Raw genomic sequence first — 19,692 nt, 5'->3', positions numbered from 1 at the left:
TGTGTTTGTTTAAGGTTTTGGAAATCTTTTTGGTAACACCTGCTATGTATGGCAAGGTGATGGTTTTGATTGGGTCCTCAGATGGTTATCTCCCCATGGCTGGGGCTACAGCTTTTCGGCTTGTGCGGTCTGAGTATCCATTCATCTTGAGGGCTTGGTGCACGTGCTCCAGTTCACTGGATAGGCGGTGTTGGTCGGAGATGCGGCGGGCCCTATGGTGTAGTGTTTTGATGAGGGATTTCTTCTGGGCCGGATGGTGGTGGGAGTCGGGCTTTAGATAGGAATCCGTTTGAGTGGTTTTCCTGTAGACGAAATGTCCCAACGAGCCATCAGGCCTCTCCTCGATCGAAACAATCAGGAATGGTAGCTCGCCATCATTTTCCACTTCCATGGTGGATGGTGATAGACGGGTGTTTGGAATTGATTTAAAAACTGGTTCAGTGCTGGCTGGCCATGTGGCCAGATGACGAAAGTGTCATCCACGTATCTCTTCCACAGGGAAGGACGTAGGCTGGATATCAGGATGGCATCTGTTTCAAATTTCTCCATGAAAACATTCGCTACCACTGGCGATAAGGTGGAACCCATAGGGGTACCCTCATTTTGTTTGTAGAATGTACCATTCCAGGTGAAGTAAGTGTTGGTAAGGCAAGCGCCTCACCAAAGTTGGTGCATCAGGATTCAGTCCCTGTTGGACCAAGTATTCAATGATTGCAATGGTGTCAGGCACAGGCACCTTGGTGAACAGAGAGACTACATCGCAGCTTTTACATTATGAGACCTCCTTTGCCAGTAACAAGATATAGTAATAGGTTTTACTCTTGAATAAAGGTGTCAGTCTATTGCAAACATGATGCCTTGAATAAAGGTGTCAGTTTTTGTGCCAGTTAAAAGGGTACAAACCTATTCCTATATCTTGTTACTGGCAAAGGAGGTCTCATAATGTAAATGCTCACCCCGAGCCCTCAATACTCTGATAGTGCGCTGTTTTTGAGTTGTACGCCTTTTGGCGTCTTCTGGTCCAACACCAATGGAGACTAGGCTCTAAGAAAAGCCGTCTCGGGTGTGGACCAATCAAATTCAAGGACAGTGCATATTATTATCAGAGTTGTCTCTTTTGTTTGCATTTTGACTGCTTGTGTTGTGGTTATTGCAAACACGATGCCTTGAATAAAGGTGTCAGTTTTTGTGCCAGTTAAAAGGGTAAAACTTATTACTACATCGAAGCTGACAAGCAAATCATCTGAAATGTCCTTGATTAGAGAAACCAAGTGAGCTGAGTTAATTACTGCTGAAGTGGTCTTGCCCGTGAATGGAAGCAGGGTCTCAGACAGAAATCGGACCAGTTCGTAGGTCAGTGAGTTGATCGTAGAAACGATAGGACGGAGCGGAGTACCTTCGCTATGGCTTTTTGGAAGACCATAAAATCTGGGTGGTCCAGCAGCCGAAGGTTTTAGAGAGAGCTGCTTGGTCGATTCGATTAGAGGAGTCGAATTAGCGATGATATTGTTGGTTTTTGTAGCCAGGCGGTTGGTAGGATCTTTGTTGATTTTGGTATAACGGCCATCATTAAGAAGGTCCTGGATGTTGTTGTTGTATGTGGTTTTTCATCCATGATGACCGTGGCATTGCCCTTGTGTATAGTAATGTATTGAATAGTAGTTCAGTGTATAGTGTAGTGTATAGTAGTGTAGTGTATAGTGTAGTGTATAGGAGTGTAATGTATAGCAGTGTATAGTAGTGCAGTGTATAGTGTTGTGTATAGTAGTGTAGTGTATAGTGTAGTGTGTAGCAGTGTAGTGTATAGTAATGTATTGTATAGTAGTGCAGTGTATAGTGTAGTGTATAGTAGTTTAGTGTGTAGTGTATAGTAGTGTAGTGTATAGTAGTGTAGTGTATAGTAGTGTATTGTATAGTAGTGCAGTGTATAGTGTAGTGTATAGCAGTGTATAGTAGTGTAGTGTATAGTGTAGTGTATAGTAGTGTAGTGTATAGTGTAGTGTATTGTAGTGTATAGTAGTGTATTGTATAGTAGTGCAGTGTATAGTATAGTGTATAGTAGTGCAGTGTATAGTGTAATGTATAGTAGTGTAGTGTATAGTATAGTGTATAGTAGTGTAAAGTATAGTAGTGCAGTGTATAGGATAGTAATGTAGTGTATAGTGTAGTGTATAGTGCAGTGTATAGTGTAGTGTATAGTAGTGTAGTGTATAGTAATGTAGTGTATAGTGTAGTGTATAGTAATGTAGTATATAGTGTAGTGTATAGTAATGTAGTGTATAGTAGTGTAGTGTATAATATTGTAGTGTATATTGTAATGTATAGTAGTGTAGTGTATAGTGTAGTGTATAGTGTAGTGTATAGTAGTGTATAGTGTAGTGTATAGTGTAGTGCATAGTAGTGCAGTGTACAGTGTAGTGTATAATAAAGTAGTGTATAGTGTAGTGTATAGTAGTGTAGTGTATAGTGTAGTGTATAGTAATGTAGTGTATAGTGTAGTGTATAGTAATGTAGTGTATAGTGTAGTGTATAGTAATGTAGTGTACAGTGTAGTGTATAATAATGTAGTGTATAGTAGTGTAGTGTATAGTGTAGTGTATAGTAATGTAGCGTATAGTAGTGTAGTGTATAATAATGTAGTGTATAGTGTAGTGTATAGCAGCATACCTGTTAACCCATACGTTGTGTGTGTGTCGTCCGTAGCGGTGGTGCTGAGGTACAACGCCTTCTCCCTCTTCTACCTGCTGTGCCTCCTGCTCCTGCCGCTCTTCTCAGAACCCACGGTGCAGACGTTACGCGGTGAGTGTGGCACTCACAGCACAGCGCGTACACTATACACTATACACTACACTACTACTATACACTACACACTACTATACACTATACACTACTACTATACACTATACACTACACTACTACTATACACTATACACTACTACTATACACTATACACTACACTACTACTATACACTATACACTACACTACTACTATACACTATACACTACACTATACATTATACACTACACTACTACTATACACTATACACTACACTACTACTATACACTATACACTACTACTATACATTATACACTACACTACTACTATACACTATACACTACTACTATACACTATACACTACTACTATACATTATACACTACACTACTACTATACACTATACACTACACGACTACTATACACTATACACTACACTACTACTATACACTATACACTACTACTATACATTATACACTACACTACTACTATACACTATACACTACTACTATACACTATACACTACACTATACATTATACACTACACTACTACTATACACTATACACTACACTACTACTATACACTACTACTATACATTATACACTACACTACTACTATACACTATACACTACACTACTACTATACACTACACTACTACTATACATTATACACTACTACTATACACTACTACTATACATTATACACTACACTACTACTATACACTATACACTACACTATACACTACACTACTACTATACACTATACACTACACAACTACTATACACTACTACTATACATTATACACTACACTACTACTATACACTATACACTCCACTACTACTATACACTACACTACTACTATACATTATACACTACTACTATACACTATGCACTACACTACTACTATACACTACACACTACACTACTACTATACACTACTACTATACATTATACACTACACTACTACTATACACTATACACTCCACTACTACTATACATTATACACTACACTACTACTATACACTACTACTATACATTATACACTACTACTATACATTATACACTACACTACTACTATACACTATACACTACACTACTACTATACACTACACTACTACTCTACATTATACACTACACTACTATACACTACTACTATACCTTATACACTGAACTACTACTATACACTTCTACTATACATTATCCACTACACAACTATACACTACTACTATACATTATACACTACGCTACTACTATACATTATACACTACACTACTATACACTACTACTATACATTATACACTACACTACTACTATACACTACTGCTATACATTATACACTACACTACTACTATACAATATACACTACTACTATACATTATACACTACACTACAACAATAGGCATCACGCGCGGACACAGCATGCGGGAGATGCACCACCAGCTGTACCCCCCCCCTACTGTGCCAGGCTAGGTGCAGGAGGTCTCGGGACAGACCCTGCAGGTGCCATGGGTTGGCTGACTGAGATGACCAATGGTAGATTCACCACCAGCTATACCCACTCCGAATGTGCTAACTAGTAGCGTTTTATCCGCCCGGCACTCCGCTCGTCCTTGTGAGCGTCGCTCCTCTGCCCTCCGTGTGTATGTGTAAGGTGTTTGTGGTGTGTGTAGTGTGTGCATGCATGGTGTGTGTGTGTGTAGTGTGGTGTGTATGTAGTGTGTGTGGTGTGTGTGTAAGTGTGGTGTGTGTTGTGTGTGTGGTGTGTGTGTTGTGTGTGTGTAAGTGCGATGTGTGTGTGTAGTGTGGGTAGTGTGTGTGTGAAGTGTGTGTGTGTGTGCATGTATGGTGTGTGTGTAGTGTGATGTGTATGTAGTGTGTGTGGGGTGTGTGTAAGTGCGGTGTGTGTGCTGTGTGTAGTGTGTGCAGTGTGTGTGTGTAGTGTGTGGTGTGTAGTGTGTGTGGTGTGTGTGTAGTGTGTGTATGTGTGCGGTGTCTGTGTGGTGTGTGTGTAGTGTGTGTATGTGTGCATGGAGTGTGTGTGATATGTGTGTGTGTAGTGTGTGTAGTGTGTGTGTGTAGTGTCAGGGGAGTGATCGTGGTGATAATTAATCTAACGATAAGATGAGATCAGCGCTCGCGTGTGTTCATCCGTTCAAACATCAACGCACGCGCCGACACACACTGACACACACGGACACACACACACAGTGACACACGCACAAAGACAAAGACCCCCCGTGTAGCCTGTAACAGACTGTTGGGGCAAGTGCGGTTAGCGAGCCGCACCTATAAAGGCCGGCATGGCACATGAGGGCAGATCAGCTCCACGGTAGGTCCTGGTGTCAAGGACATGGGCTCGCATCCGCTGGTCCGTCACTATGTAGTCCAGCAGATGTTCTTGCTTGGACCCGGCGTGCATCCATGATGTTGTGTGGATGCGCCGATGCCGGAACAGCGTGTTGGTAATTACAAGCCCATGGGCTTCACAAAAGTCTTATCAGCCTCCAGACCAGGTGCCAGCATCATGACCAACTCGGGCATTGAAGTCACCCAACATGATGACTCTGTCCCGAGGGGCCACTTTAGCCTGCACCTGTGACAGGAGGTCATAGAAGGCATCTGACTCATCGGCCTTGCCTGCATCCCTCCACGGATGCTCGTCTTCGGTGGGGGCATAAGTAACCACGACCACCACTCCTCGCCTCCGGTTGATGGGAAAGCGAGCCCAAAGTAGCCTCGGGCTTACAGCTTCCCACACCTCACCGCCACGCTCCCACGCCCCCTTCATTATTTTGTTCAGAAGAAGAGCCACACCCTGTTGTTTGGCAGTCTCCTGCCCCGAGTAGAGGACTGTCCACCCCTCATGGTGGCAGGAGCCAAAGCCGGTCCACCGGACCTCCTGAATACCACAGAGATCCAGGCGGTACCGGTCCAGCTCCCGACAGAGGAGTGGCAGCCTCTCCTCCGCAGTGAGCGTTCCAACATTCCACGTGGCCATCCGTAGTGGCTTTTTGCTGTTTCTGGATGAGCCCTGAGGGTAGAGATTCAATCTCCTGGCTCCGCCATTTGGGGGTCTGGAGACGTCATAGACGCCTGTCATCCCTCCGACACAAGCTCCCCACACACAGTGACACACACACGGTGACACAGTGACACACAAAAAGATAAAGATCTCCCGTGTAGCCCTAACAGACGGTAGGGGCAAGTGCTGTTAGCGAGCACCTATAAAGACCGGCACGGCACACGAGGGGGTGGGTGGCCAACATCACGCCCGGCCGCCTTTGTATCCCTAGCGGCGATGTTTACACATCGCACCAGGTACTCATTTGAGGCCGAATCGACATAGGAGAGGACCAGGACCCATTTAGATCATCGTCACCTGGTGGTGTTGGTGGCCCTGATTGGGAATTGAACACGGGACGCAAGGTTCGTAGCGCAGCGTAGCGCTAACCACTACCACACTGTCGCTCCTCTTTCACACACAGTGACACACACAGTGACACACACACAATCAGTGACACACACACACAGTGACACACACACACACAGTGACACACACACACAGTGACACACACACAGTGACACGCGCACAGTGACACACACACACAGTGACACACACACAGTGACACACACACAGTGACACACACAGTGACACACACACAGTGACACACACACAGTGACACACACAGTGACACACACAGTGATACGCACACAGTGACACACACACAGTGACACACACACGCACAGTGACACACACACACAGTGACACGCGCACAGTGACACACACACACACAGTGACACACACACACAGTGACACACACACAGTGACACACACACAGTGACACACAGTGACACACACACACAGTGACACACACAGTGATACGCACACAGTGACACACACACAGTTACACACACACGCACAGTGACACACACACAGTGAGACACAGTGACACAAAATAACAACCGCCATTCGCCACTAAGTGGCGGTGACGTCACCACGACGCTTGTGCCAGGCCATGTGCACCTTGAGGCCACGTGAAGTGTCGAACGGCCGCTGGCAGGAGGTCACGGGGCAGACCCAAGTGCTACGGGTCGACTGAGATGACTGAGATGACTTGCTGATGCACAACCTGTGCCCCCTACTGTGCCAACCTGCTGTGCTTTAGCACCCGGCGCTCCGCTCGTTGTTGTGAGCGTCGCTCCTCCGCCCTCCGTTGTTGTTGGAGGGCGACTGCCTCCAACTGCCCAGTAGCATCCTTCACGAGCCTCCTCCACAGAGGCCGATCTTGACACTGCTGGTACCGGTCATCGGCAAGTTCACTCAGCTCCACGTCCTCCTGTACCACGTCACTCCATCTCTTCTCTAGCCTGTGCCGCGCCCGTTTAGCCCCCTCGATCCGGCCGAACAAAAGCTGTTTCGGCATGCAGTGGCTGGGCATGCGGGGTACATGACCCAGCCAACGTAGCCTTGCCTGCCGGAGGAGCTCATCGATGGGACCTTGCTCAGATCTTTCAAGGATTTGTGAGCTCCTCACACAACCCAGCCTGGTTAAACCCAGAATGGATCGTAGGCAGGCTAGCCTAAATGTTTCTAACCGGCGAAGATGTTCCATTAAGGGGTCCACGTTTCGCAAGCGTAGAGAAGGGAGGGAATGACCGTGGCCGAGAAAACATGAAGCTTAGTGCGGAGCGACGGACCAGGTAGCTTCCACACAGCGTTACGCAACTGATGAAAATATTTTGCCGCTCGACTGATTCGGAGTGAAACCTCTGCTGTTAAACTAGAGCCGGTCATAAGCACACTGCCCAGGTATGGGAAACTCTCCACTCTCTCCACAACTGCCCCATCACCGATTGGGAGTTGTGGGGGTGGAGTGTCCGATGGTACAAAATACCCAGGCAGGTGCTTAGTTTTGGTGGGGCTGATGGTAAGGCCCCATCTCTTAGTGGTATGCTCCAGTCTCAGCAGCAGCGTCTCCAACTCCTCCTCTGAATGAGCAGCTATTACCAAATCATCGGCATACATAACGTGGTTGAGCAATAGGGAGCCATTCCTTGACCGCACCCGGGCATCGATCAGCCTCCCATTATATCTGTACCAATGGAGATTCCCCGGTTACAGCTATTGAAGGCTTCACGAACTACGTGGTCAAAATAGATGTTAAATAATGTGGGAGCCAGAGGACATCCCTGTCGCACCCCAAGGTGTACAGGGATGGCTCTGACTCCCGGCCACGTAGTTATACCCGGGCCCGCTCACCATCATGAAGGCCCTTGATGATCGTGAGCAGGGGGTCAGGGACTCAAAAAGCACGAAGAACAACCCAGAGCCCAGGCCTACTGATGGTATCATAGGCCTTGAAAAGGTCAATAAAGCAGAGCTGTAGGTCTTGTTGGAATTCCCTACATCTCTGCTGTAGCAGCATCTGTGCAGGACCGCCCTTTCCTGAAACCGCATTTGGGCTCCGCAAGCCTCTCCTCAGTGTGCCTGGCAAGGCGATGTTGAATAATCCTTGCCAGGACCTTTCCCGGCACACTGAGGAGCGAGATGCCCCTGTAGTTGTTACAGTCTGTGCGGTCCCCCTTCTTAAAGAGGGGGACCACCAGGGCATCCTTCCAATCCTGCGGAACCCGTCCAGTGGTCCAGACTGTTGTTATGATGTCATATAGGGCAGTCTGTGCACAAACGCCACCCTCCCTCAGCATTTCGGTTGGGAGATCATCTCTGCCCGGTGCCTTTCCTGGTCTCAGACTCAGGATCGCCTTCAATACTTCCTCAACAGATGGCACTTCAGCAAGCCACTCACAGGGGGTGACTTCTTCCAATATTTGAGGCACCGCAGCCTCAGCAGGGTCATCCCCACTTTGTGCTACGATGTTTTCCTGGCTGAGGGGTTTCCCCTCCCCCAGGACCTCACAGAAATGCTCAGCAAATCTGCAAACCTGTTCCTGGGGGTCGGAGATTGGGTCACCGTTTTTCCCCCTAATGATGGTAATAGGTGTGGCGCTGCAGGTTACTTTTTTGATGGAGTTAAACAGAGATTTGTGATCGTGGGCCACTGAGGCAGACTCCATTTCCTCAGCAACCTGCGACCACCACCCATCCTTGCAGCGCCTCACGGCTCTCCGAACCGCCAAGCGAAGGCTGCGGTAAGCCTCCTCATTCTCTGACGTGGGATTCTGTAGCCGATGACAGTGGGCCTGTCTCTTTTTCTCAACTATCCTGAACACCTCCTCTGTCAGCCAGGGTCTCTGAGGACGTCTGGACCGCGTACCCAAAGCAGCCATTGCAGCTGCATGAGTCACAGTCCTAAACCTCGCCCATTTTCCCTTGACATCAGGAGTGGGGGACGATGCCAACCCCAGCCGCAAGTGATGATGACATTCTCGCTTGCAACTTTCATCAGCTAACTGAGACCAGGTGGTGGGTGTACACCCAGGGGTCCTGGGTGTACACCCACCACTGGAGTGGAAGAATGGCAGGCGCATCTTACAGATGACTAGTCGATGGTCAGAGGGCAGATCAGCTCCATGGTAGGTCCTGGTGTCAAGGACATGGGCTCGCATCTGCTGGTCCGTCACTATGTAGTCCAGCAGATGTTTTTGCTTGGACCCGGCATGTATCCATGATGTTGTGTGGATGCGCTGATACTGAAACAGCGTGTTGGTAATTACAAGCCCATGGGCTGCACAACAATCTAGCAGCCTTCTACCGTTGTTATTGAGCTGATCTGGCCCATGCCCTCCAATCACTCCAGACCAGGTTCCAGCATCATGACCAACTCGGGCATTGAAGTCACCCAACAAGATGCCTCTATCCCGAGGGGCCACTTTAGCCAGCACCTGTGACAGGAGGTCATAGAAGGCATCTGACTCATTGGCTTTGTCTGCATCCCTCCACGGATGTTCTTCATCGGTGGGGGCATAAGTAACCACGACCACCACTCCTCGCCTCCGGTTGATGAGAAGGCGAGCCCAAAGTAGCCTGGGGCTTACAGCTTCCCACACCTCACCACCACGCTCCCACGCATCCTTCATTATTTTGTTCAAAAGAAGAGCCATACCCTGTTGTTTGGCAGTCTGCTGCCCCGAGTAGAGGACTGTCCACCCCTCATGGTGGCAGGAGCCAGAGCCGGTCCACCGGACCTCCTGAATGCCACAGAGATCCAGGCGGTACCAGTCCAGCTCCCGACAGAGGAGTGGCAGCCTCTCCTCCGCAGTGAGCGTTCGATCATTCCACGTGGCCACACGAAGTGGCTTTTCGTTGTTTCTGGAGGTGCCCCGAGGGTAGAGATTCAATCTCCTGGCTCCACCAATTGGGGTTTGGCCAGGAGACGTCATAGACGCCTGTCCCCCCGGGGCCTCCGGCACAAGCTTATTAGTTACATATTTCAGTTTAACTCGTGGTTTCGTGGTAATTAATTGAAGGTGGAGGGGTTACCAGCCCCTCGCACCCGTCCAGAGCCCCCGTTTAGCCACTGTGGTGGTCACAGACGCCATGAGGGGAGAGGGCCAATTCCGATAGCACTGTCCACGACAGAGTTGCCCGTCCGGCACCGCGAGGAGTTAGGGGGTTGTTTTGCCGGACACTCACAGTGATACACACACACAGTGTGACACACGCACGCATTGACAGAGAGAGAGAGAGCGCGCCCGAGAGAGAGAGAGATATAAAGTGTGAGAGAGAGAGACATCGTCACGTTTTTTACGGAGTAATCAAGTTTACTGCCCTGTGTTTGAGGATGGTAGGCTAGGGGGAGGGAGGCGAGGGGGGGGAGAAAGGTGGGGAGAGAACGAGGGAGCGAGGGAGGGAGGGAGCGAGTAGGGGAAGGAGGTGGGGAGGGAGGGGGCTCTGCCTTTAAAGGGACCCCCGTGATGTAAATCAAGCGGATGGAGGCAATGGGCCATGCGAGTTTCGAGGTGCTGCCATCAGCCAGCGCCACCACGGCGGACGACTTCATTACGTGGGGTGGGGTGGGGGTGGGGGTGGGGTGGGGTGGGGGTGGGGGTGGGGTGGTGTGGGGAGAGAGACAAAGACTAACTCAGAGACCCACAGACTCACCACACAGAGACCCATAGACTCACCACACAGAGACCCATAGACTCAGCACACAGAGACCCATAGACTCAGCACACAGAGACCCATAGACTCAGCACACAGAGACCCATAGACTCACCACACAGAGACCCATAGACTCACCACACAGAGACCCGTAGACTCATCACACAGAGACCCATAGTCTCATTACACAGAGACCCATAGACTCATCACACAGAGACCCATAGACTCACCACACAGAGACCCATAGACTCACCACACAGAGACCCATAGACTCAGCACACAGAGACCCATAGACTCAGCACACAGAGACCCATAGACTCACCACACAGAGACCCATAGACTCACCACACAGAGACCCATAGACTCACCACACAGAGACCCATAGACTCAGCACACAGAGACCCATAGACTCAGCACACAGAGACCCATAGACTCACCACACAGAGACCCATAGACTCACCACACAGAGACCCATAGACTCACCACACAGAGACCCATAGACTCACCACACAGAGACCCACAGACTCACCACACAGAGACCCATAGACTCACCACACAGAGACCCATAGATTCACCACACAGAGACCCACAGACTCACCACACAGAGACCCACAGACCCACCACACAGAGACCCATAGGCTCACCACACAGAGACCCATAGACTCACCCCACAGAGACCCATAGACTCATCACACAGAGACCCACAGACTCACCCCACAGAGACCCATAGACTCACCACACAGAGACCCATAGACTCACCACACAGAGACCCAAAGACTCACCACACAGAGACCCACAGACTCATCACACAGAGACCCACAGACTCACCCCACAGAGACCCATAGACTCACCACACAGAGACCCATAGACTCACCACACAGAGACCCACAGACTCACCACACAGAGACCCACAGACTCGCCCCACAGAGACCCACAGACTCACCACACAGAGAGCCACAGACTCACCACACAGAGACCCATAGACTCACCACACAGAGACCCATAGACTCACCACACAGAGACCCACAGACTCACCACACAGAGACCCACAGACTCATCACAGAGACCCACAGACTCACCACACAGATACCCATAGACTCACCACACAGAGACCCATAGACTCAGCACACAGAGACCCATAGACTCAGCACACAGAGACCCACAGACTCACCACACAGAGACCCATAGACTCACCACACAGAGACCCATAGACTCACCACACAGAGACCCATAGTCTCATCACACAGAGACCCATAGACTCATCACACAGAGACCCATAGACTCACCACACAGAGACCCATAGACTCATCACACAGAGACCCATAGTCTCATTACACAGAGACCCATAGACTCATCACACAGAGACCCATAGACTCACCACACAGAGACCCATAGACTCACCACACAGATACCCATAAACTCACCACATAGATTCCCATAGACTCATCACACAGAGACCCATAGACTTATCACACAGAGACCCACAGACTCACCACACAGAGACCCATAGACTCACCACACAGAGACCCATAGACTAATCACACAATGTCCCATAGACTCACCACACAGAGACCCATAAACTCATCACACAGAGACCCACAGACTCACCCCACAGAGACCCATCGACTCACTCACACAGAGACCCATAGACTCACCACACAGAGACCCACAGACTCACCACACAGAGACCCACAGACTCACCACACAGAGACCCACAGACTCATCACACAGAGACCCATAGACTCACCACACAGAGACCCATAGACTCACCACACAGAGACCCATAGACTCACCACACATAGACCCATAGACTCACCACACAGAGACCCACTGACTCACCACACAGAGACCCACAGACTCACCACACAGAGACCCATACACTCACCACACATAGACCCATAGACTCACCACACAGAGACCCACAGACTCACCACACAGAGACCCACAGACTCACCACACAGAGACCCACAGACTCACCACACAGAGACCCACAGACTCACCACACAGAGACCCCCATCACTTTCTCCCTCCCTCCCCCGTCTCTCTATGATATCGACGTGCTCCGCTTCGCGTCTGGGGACGTGTGGCCACATTTTGGTGGAGTTTTGATTGAAGGCTCAATACATACACACCCAGTTTATGTTTGAATAGTAACGTGGCCATTGTCATTCTTCACGGCGACGTGCAAATCCGCGGGGCACTGTCGCTGCCGATCGTTTCATGGTTTTATTGACGCTGGGGCTTTTGGTGGCGAGGGAATGGCGGGGAGCGAACGGTGGGGGAGGGAAACGGTGGGGAGGGAAACGGTGGGGAGGGAATGGTTGGCCATGTGGGGTCGTGGAGATGGAGATGGAGGGGAGGGGATGGGAGAGCCAGGAGGGAGCCACGAGGATTCGACCCTCCGCGTGATTGACGCTGCTGACCTACCCGAGGTGGGACGATGCAAATCCCAGGGGGTCACGCCCGTTGACTTCACGGCCCCCGGTCACGTAAACCATCACCTCTCACCCCACCTCGTCACAGCCCCCACGTCCACATCTCTCCAACCGGGATATCGTGTGCTGCGTGTGAGTCTGGGTCTCTCTTGCGCGCGGCTGTGGGTTAGATGTCCTGTAGATGTTCCCCATATGTCCTGTGCGTGTCCACTAGATGTTGCGTCCTGTGGATGTCCACTAGATGTTGTATCCTGTAGATGTCCTGTAGATGTTGTGTCCTGTAGATGCCCACAAGATGTTGTGTCCTGTAGATGTTGTGTCCTGTACATGTCCACTCGATATTGTGTCCTGTAGATGTCCTGTAGATGTCTTAGAAGAATCCTCCACGTGCCCATATGGCCTGGAGGTGTCCTCCTCCTCCTCCTCCTCTCTGCTCCTGGCCGCGGGGCGAGGCTTTAATTACTCCGCTGGAGCGTGCCGTGCCACCAATTAGCGCCGCAGGGACGGCGGGTCGCGTCTTTGTGTTCCTGCGTAAACTTCGAACAAAAGGCCCCCTGCTCAATAATGCATTGGCCTCGTCCTCGGCCTACATTGGCCTCGTCCTGGGCCTGGGTTGGCCTCGTCCTCGGCCTGCGTTGGCCTCGTCCTGGGCCTGCGTTTGCCTCGTCCTGGGCCTGCGTTGGCCTCGTCCTCGGCCTGCGTCACAGAGAGTCACGGAGGGGGGTCATGGAGGGGGGGGTCACAGAAGGTCACGGAGGGGGCGTCACAGAAGGTCACGTAGGGCCACAGGAGGTCGTGGAGGAGGGGTCACAGAGGGTCACCGAGGGTCACGGAGGTCGTGGAGGGTCACAGAGGTCGCGGAGGGGGTTCACGGAGGTCGTGGAGGATCACGAAGGGTCACGGAGGGTCACGGAGGTCGTGGAGGGTCACGGAGGGTCACGAAGGGTCACGGAGGTCGTGGAGGGTCACGGAGGTCGTGGAGGGTCACGAAGGGTCACGGAGGGTCACGGAGGTCGTGGAGGGTCACGGAGGTCGTGGAGGGTCACGGAGGGTCACGGAGGGTCACGAAGGGTGTTCACGATGGTCGAGTGGTAGAGTGTAGAAGAGAGTTACGGGGCAAGGTGGTGGGGTGGGGAGAGATGAGCAGAACCCGGGTCGCCTTCAATGAGCGGGGGTAGAGATAGCGAGAGAGAGGGGGGGGGGGTCACCTTTGACCCGCCGCTAATTAAACTTTAACGGACGACAAGAGGAGGAGGAGGTGGTGGTGGTGGTGGTGGTGGGGTGGTGGTGGTGGTGGGGAGTGGTGGTGGTGGTGGGGTGGTGGTGGGGAGTGGTGGTGGTGGTGAGTGGTGGTGGGGTGGTGGTGGTGGGGAGTGGTGGTGGGGAGTGGTGGTTGGTGGTGGGGAGTGGTGGTTGTGAGTGGTGGTGGTGGGGAGTGGTGGTGGGGAGTGGTGGTGGTTGTGGGGAGTGGTGGTGGGGAGTGGTGGTTGGTGGTGGGAAGTGGTGGTGGGGAGTGGTGGTTGATGGTGGGGAGTGGTGGTTGTGGGGAGTGGTGGTGGGGAGTGGTGGCGGGGAGTGGTGGTTGGTGGTGGGAAGTGGTGGTGGTGGGGGTGGTGGTGGAGAGTGGTGGTGGGGATTGGTGGTTGGTGGTGAGGAGTGGTGGTTGGTGGTGGGGAGTGGTGGTGGTGGTGGTGGTGGGGAGTGGTAGTGTAGTGGTCAGCGCTACGCTGCGCTATGAACCTGGCGACCCGGGTTCGATTCCCGCTCACGGCCAACACCACCAGTGACGATTGTCTGAACCGGTCGTGGGCCTCCCCTAGGTCGACTCAGCCTCAAATGAGTACCTGGTGCAGTGTGTAGTAAAAATCGCCACTGGGGAGACAAAGGCGGCCGGGCGTGGTGCTGGCCACCCACCCCCTCGTGTTCCATGTCGGCCTTCATAGGTGCTCGCTAACAGCACTTGTCCCAATAGTCCATAGACTCACACAGCAGAGACCCATAGACTCACACAGCAGAGACCCATAGACTCACACAGCAGACACCCATAGACTCACACAACAGAGACCCACAGACTCACACAGCAGAGACCCATAGACTCACACAGCAGAGACCCATAGACTCACACAACAGAGACCCATAGACTCACACAGCAGAAACCCATAGACTCACACAGCAGAGACCCATAGACTCACACAGCAGAGACCCATAGACTCACACACAGAGACCCATAGACTCACACAGCAGAGACCCATAGACTCACACAGCAGACACTCATAGACTCACACAGCAGAGAACCATAGACTCACACAGCAGAGACCCATAGACTCACACAGCAGAGACCCATAGACTCACACAGCAGAGACCCATAGACTCACACAGCAGAGACCCATAGACTCACACAGCAGAGACCCATAGACTCACATAGCAGAGACACATAGACTCACACAGCAGAGACCCAGAGACTCACACACAGACACCCACAGACTCACACAGCAGAGACCCATAGACTCACACAGCAGACACCCACAGACTCACACAGCAGAGATCCATAGACTCACACAGCAGAGACCCATAGACTCACACAGCAGAGACCCATAGACTCACACAGCAGAGACCCATAAACTCACACACAGACACCCACAGACTCACACAGCAGAGACCCATAGACTCACACAGCAGAGACCCATAGACTCACACAACAGAGACCCATAGACTCACACAGCAGAAACTCATAGACTCACACAGCAGAGACCCATAGACTCACACAGCAGAGACCCATAGACTCACACACAGAGACCCATAGACTCACACAGCAGAGACCCATAGACTCACACAGCAGACACTCATAGACTCACACAGCAGAGAACCATAGACTCACACAGCAGAGACCCATAGACTCACACAGCAGAGACCCATAGACTCACACAGCAGAGACCCATAGACTCACACAGCAGAGACCCATAGACTCACACAGCAGAGACCCATAGACTCACATAGCAGAGACACATAGACTCACACAGCAGAGACCCAGAGACTCACACACAGACACCCACAGACTCACACAGCAGAGACCCATAGACTCACACAGCAGAGACCCATAGACTCACACAACAGAGACCCATAGACTCACACAGCAGAGACCCAGAGCCTCAACACAGCAGAGACCAACAGACTCACACAGTAGAGATCCATAGACTCACACAGCAGAGACCCAGAGACTCACACACAGACACCCACAGACTCACACAGCAGAGACCCATAGACTCACACAGCAGACACCCACAGACTCACACAGCAGAGATCCATAGACTCACACAGCAGAGACCCATAGACTCACACAGCAGAGACCCATAGACTCACACAGCAGAGACCCAGAGACTCACACACAGACACCCACAGACTCACACAGCAGAGACCCATAGACTCACACAGCAGAGACCCATAGACTCACACAACAGAGACCCATAGACTCACACAGCAGAGACCCATAGACTCACACAGCAGAGACCCATAGACTCACACAGCAGAGACCCATAGACTCACACAGCAGGGACCCACAGACTCACACAGCAGAGACCCGCAAACTCACACAGCAGAGACCCATAGACTCACACAGCAGAGACCCATAGACTCACACAGCAGGGACCCATAGACTCACACAGCAGAGACCCATAGACTCACACAGCAGAGACCCATAGACTCACACATCAGAGACCCATAGACTCACACAGCAGACACCCACAGACTCACACAGACACCCATAGACTCACACAGCAGAGACCCAGAGCCTCAACACAGCAGACACCCACAGACTCACACAGCAGACACCCACAGACTCACACAGCAGAGACCCACAGACTCACCCAGAGATTGACATAAAAAACCCAGCCAGGTGCTTAGTTTTGCAGGGTGTTTCAAAACGATGGACCCAATTTTAAAGCAGCGCTGCTTTGAAATGCCCCTTTGAAATTGGGTCCATCTCGAGGTTCAGCGGCAGCGCCTCCAACTGCACACTCAGAGCGAAGCAGCAAAAATTGCCCAATCATCAGCGTGCAGTTACAATTAACGGGGGGATTCATCGATAGCGTTGCCATCGACTGACCGAAAACCCGGGCATCGATCAGCCACCGCTCCCCCATTGTATCTGCTGCACACAGATTGGGGGGGGGGGGGGAGGGAATTCGTCCCCGACGAACGTGGCTGCCAGTTTTCCCCCCGGACAAAGATTATATCTCTCTCTCCCACCCCCCCACCACCAGCTCCATCAACCTGATCGAAATCCCGAATTACGATCGGATCGTTGGCGGTTTCAATAGTGACGCGTCTGTGCAGCGTGTCGTTACGTGGGGAACAGGGAGACTGCGTGAGACGACGGTGCAACGGTCCGAGTCCATGAATTGGCGACAGGTAACGGGGCCAGACGGTCGCGAGCGACTCACGAGAGATGCGCCCACACGGCTTGCCCCGAAGCCATCGGTTCAGCGTCAGCGAGCGAGGTGGTGGCTGGCCGTGGCGGTGGTGGCGGTGGTGGTGGTGGTCACACAACGCGGTTCGAGTTTTGGGGGGCCACCGAGATCGGCCGGCTTGAGCCATCGCCCCCCCCCCCTCTCTCCTCGTGTGCCGCTGTGCAAGGTAGCCTTCACAGGTGCTGCTGCTCGCTAACAGCACTTGCCCCGACAGTCTGTCACAGGCTACACGGGGGATCTTTGTCTTTGGTGTGTAGGTAGCGTTGGTGGTGGTGGTGGTGGTGGTCACACAACGCGGTTCGAGTTTTGGGGGGGGGCCACCGAGATCGGCCTGATGAAGGCCGCTTGTGTCGTGGCCGAAACGTCGCGAGAATATTAAATCGCGTTATTTTGTTTTATCAATTTATTATTTTATCATCATTCTACGTGGTGGTGGTGGTGGTGGCGACTTTACCGCGAAGAAGCAAAGCAGAAGATCGGGCGGCCCTAAGCCGCCGCAGCAACAGGCGTCGAATACAAAGCGAGGGGCAACTCCTCAGTCACCGACAACTCCTTACTAACAACTCCTTACTTACTAACAACTCCTTACTCACTAACTCCTTATTTACTAACTCCTTACTTACTAACAACTTCTTACTTACTAACTCCTTACTTACTAACAACTACTTACTAACAACCCCTTACTTACTAACTCCTTACTTACTAACTCCTTACTTACTAACAACTTCTTACTTACTAACAATTTCTTACTTACTAACTCCTTACTTACTAACAACTCCTTACTTACCAACAACTCCTTACTTACTAACAACTTCTTACTAACAACTACTTACTAACAACTCCTTACTTACTAACAACTACTTACTTACAACTTCTTACTTACTAACAACTCCTAACTTGCTGACAACTCTTTACTTACTAACAACTACTTACTAACAACTACTTACTAACAACTCCTTACTTACTAACTCCTTACTTACTAACAACTACTTACTAACAACTTCTTACTGACAACTTCTTACTTACTAACAACTTCTTACTGACAACTCCTTACTTACTTACTAACAACTCCTTAGTAACAACTCCTTACTTACTAACAACTACTTACTAACAACTCCCTACTAACTAACAACTGCTTACTAACAACTCCTTACTAACTAACAACTACTTACTGACAACTCCTTACTTACTTACAACTACTTACTAACAACTCCTTGGTAACAACTCCTTACTTACTAACAACTCCTTACTGACAACTCCTTACTCACTAACAACTACTTACTAACAACTCCTTACTTACTAACAACTACTTACTAACAACTCCTTACTCACTAACAACTACTTACTAACAACTCCTCACTCACCGACAACTCCTTACTTACTTACAACTTCTTACTAACAACTCCTTAGTAACAACTCCTTACTTACTAACAACTACTTACTGACAACTCCTAACTTACTAACAACTTCTTACTCACCGACAACTCCTTACTTACTTACAACTTCTTACTAACAACTCCTTAGTAACAACTCCTTACTTACTAACAACTACTTACTAACAACTCCTAACTTACTAACAACTTCTTACTCACTGACAACTCCTAACTTACCGACAAGTCCTTACTTGCTAACAACTCCTTACTCGCTGACAACTTCTTACTAACAACTCCTAACTTACTGACAACTCTTTACTTACTAACAACTCCTTACTAATAACTCCTTACTTACTTACAACTTCTTACTAACAACTCCTTAGTAACAACTCCTTACTTACTAACAACTACTTACTGATAACTCCTAACTTACTAACAATTCCTTACTCACTGACAACTCCTTACTTACTAACAACTCCTTATTTACTAACAACTCCTTACTAACAACTACTTACTCACTAACAACTCCTTACTTACCAAAAACTCCTCACTAACAACTCCTTACTTACTAACAACTCCTT

The 19,692-nt window shown here is 50.3% G+C and overlaps 1 protein-coding gene across 1 annotated transcript in view; it reads left to right on the top strand.

The window, feature by feature from the left end:
* The first annotated feature begins 843 nt into the window (after positions 1-843).
* LOC116957050 (piezo-type mechanosensitive ion channel component 2-like) overlaps positions 844-19,692 on the top strand; it is a 69,502-nt gene continuing 50,653 nt past the window's right edge. The window contains exon 1 of the mRNA XM_076055129.1: positions 844-2,799. The gene's annotated coding sequence lies outside the window, so the exon portion shown is untranslated. The remainder of the gene's footprint in view (positions 2,800-19,692) is intronic.

Source organism: Petromyzon marinus, chromosome 69 (assembly GCF_048934315.1).
Source record: "Petromyzon marinus isolate PM22_M1 ecotype Great Lakes invasive population chromosome 69, UKy_Petmar_22M1.pri1.0, whole genome shotgun sequence".
Lineage (NCBI taxonomy): Eukaryota > Metazoa > Chordata > Hyperoartia > Petromyzontiformes > Petromyzontidae > Petromyzon > Petromyzon marinus.
Note: the sequence above shows the minus strand (reverse complement) of the source record. Positions and strands in the feature narration are given on the sequence as shown.